Raw genomic sequence first — 2,626 nt, forward strand, 5'->3', positions numbered from 1 at the left:
AAGTGCGCCGTAATTGATCACATAAGCACGCTGTAAGAGAGAAAAAATGAGCGCTGTAAAAGAGTTTTAAAATTTTTTTTTTTCAATTTTCAAATTGGAAAGCACGCCGTAAGTGATATCTAAAGCACGCCGTAATTAATTAACAAGCTTGTTGTGATTGATTAACAAGCACGCCGTAAATGTGGTCGTAAGGATATATTTAAGACGCGTAACATTTGCACTGATTTTTTTTTTTCCCTGTAAATGTTGTGATACCATTTCAAAATCGAAATAAATCTATACAATTTATTGAGATAAAAAGAGAGATTACAAACTGCAAGTATCACATTAGAAAATGTAAATTATACATTTATATGCCAACAACAATTGAGTATTGTACAAAAACAACTTAACTAAACCAACATATCATCACCATGCTAAAATCTAAAACATTATCAGTTCCTTTGTAATAATCTTCTGCATTCACTTAAAACCTTCATAATTAAGTTCCAAGTAGTTGTAGTTATCCATATTCTGTTTTAGGGTACCTCAGCCAACATGTATGACAAATAAGCCATAAGCATCATGAGAGCAACTTCACGATCTGTAGAATGCCTGTTGCCAAGAGAATCATAAATTCATAATGTCAGGGAAATTGGTTAAGTATAGTTCCACAGTACAAGTCTTTCCATCTAATTGCTATTCAAATTTGCTAACTACGCAGATGGTCATAATTTAATAAACTTAGCTTTTGCTTAACTTTATAATAAGCGCAGGAACACATATGCCATTATAATTTTAGCAGATTTTAATCTTGCTGATGTCAAGTAAAAACCAGAAACTAAGTGCATACGCTGAGCTTAATTATCTTCTATAAATTCATTTTCTTCCTATTCTTTGTATATGTATTTCTATTACAATAAAAAATCTATCTCATTCACTGGACCATAAGTGACTACTAGTCCTGGAATATATATTGTTTATACATACAGAAATGAATGCAGCACCAAATAATGGGTCAACATTCCAGAAGTGTTCCCTCATACCTTCCAAAGTAGAGTGTTTTTATGATATAAGCGCTTATAAGACCAGCCTGAAACATAGTAACGAAGCAAGTTAGAACATCCCAAACTTAGTAACAAGCGCTCAATTTTCTCCCAATCATATAATTACAGATTAAGCATATGCATATTGCACATATGTGAAGGTTCATGGTATTTATTCTAACATATTATCAATCCAAACCATCTTTTATGCAAAATCCACCAAATTAATAATCCAGACAGAAAGTGAAAATATGATGGCATAAAGTCTTTTAAAAGAACATTTTCTTAGGAATAACACAGTTTTTGTTATCCAGGCTATATTATTAGTCATTTTGTGTTATGTAGGGCAGTTACTTCAATCAGTAATATAACCTTGATAATCTTCACCATGGTAAAATAGCAGACTAGTAGAAACCAAGCACCCACATAGAACAATTACTTACCTGCAGTGTCCCATAATCCAAAGGTTAACTGTGCTTCCATCCACCACCACATTAGCAATTAAAAAATATGTCATAAATCAATGAAACAAACTTGACTGATTAGTTATATATGAATCATGATGAAATTAACACCATGCTTCTTACAGTGGGGAAGGTAATGTTGGTATAAGAGATCAGCATGCAAGTTTTTCCAACAGCTCCATCACAACATTAAAGAAGCAATCAGTCACCTCTACTAAAGCTCCAATCAAAAAGTCATTGTAGCCATAGTATGAGCCCAAACATATAATACATAAACTAGTGGAGGTACAACTTACTCTCTTTTAACCTCCCCTGAAGGTGTGAAAGATCAGGAGGTTGATGCGCCTCTTGTTCTAGTTCCTATATCATTAGGAAAAAGACGTTGAAAATTTAAGCAGGAACGAAAACTAGATACTTATCAATTAATATTCCAGTAAGTCATGTGAAAGAAGCAAACCTGGTCAGTTGGTAATCTGAACTCATCAGATTCATCCTTAATATTTAATTCCAGTTCCTCTCTACCTTCTTCTTGGGCTTCTTTGGAATTTTAGCGGTGAAAGGCTCCTTCTTTTGCTTCGTCTTGAGCAAAATTCAACAAAACCATTACAAAATCACCACAAACAAGATAAATAAAGCTTCAGAATCCGAATTAAAAAGAACCGCAAGCACAAAGTTTTGAAAAGTCAAACCTAAAAGAGTAGGAGAGGGTTGGAGAAAGCACCGGACGGCATAGAAACAAGAGGCGTGTCTCCTCGATCGTTGAGGCGTCGATGGCCGTTTCTACACTCGATGGTGACGAACTAACGGTGGTAACTCGGCTCTTACTTTTCAATCGATCTGTATCACATGAACATCTCGACTACTTTCTGGGGGTACCGTAGCCTGTCTCGTCTTTCTTGATGACAATGAACTTAGAAGAGGGGAAAATATAACTGTGGAACTGGCGCGGGCAATCCAAGGATCGAGGATCTCTGTAATTGTCTTCTCGAGGTGGTATGCGGATTCTAGTTGGTGTCTTGAGGAGCTGGTAAAGATCATGGAGTGTAGAAGCACACTGGGGCAAATAGTCTTCCCAGTGTTCTTTGATGTTGATCCTTCAGATGTCAGGAAACAGAGTGGTACTTTTGCAGAGGCACT

General features: G+C 35.7%; 1 long non-coding RNA gene across 2 annotated transcripts; it reads right to left on the bottom strand.

Annotated features, from left to right (window-relative positions):
- Positions 1 to 308: 308 nt before the first annotated feature.
- LOC112181328 lies at positions 309 to 2,322 on the bottom strand. 2 transcript variants are annotated; one of them, XR_005804298.1, is made up of 5 exons: positions 2,179 to 2,322; positions 1,947 to 2,068; positions 1,786 to 1,849; positions 1,026 to 1,665; positions 309 to 594 (listed from the first exon to the last, which is right to left on the bottom strand). It is a non-coding gene; the product is annotated as an uncharacterized LOC112181328 (long non-coding RNA). The 2 variants fall into 2 exon arrangements; XR_002928793.2 differs by having other exon boundaries at positions 1,947 to 2,234.
- Positions 2,323 to 2,626: the final 304 nt, after the last annotated feature.

Source organism: Rosa chinensis, unplaced genomic scaffold (genome assembly GCF_002994745.2).
Source record: "Rosa chinensis cultivar Old Blush unplaced genomic scaffold, RchiOBHm-V2 RchiOBHmChr0c28, whole genome shotgun sequence".
Classification (NCBI taxonomy): Eukaryota; Viridiplantae; Streptophyta; class Magnoliopsida; order Rosales; family Rosaceae; genus Rosa; species Rosa chinensis.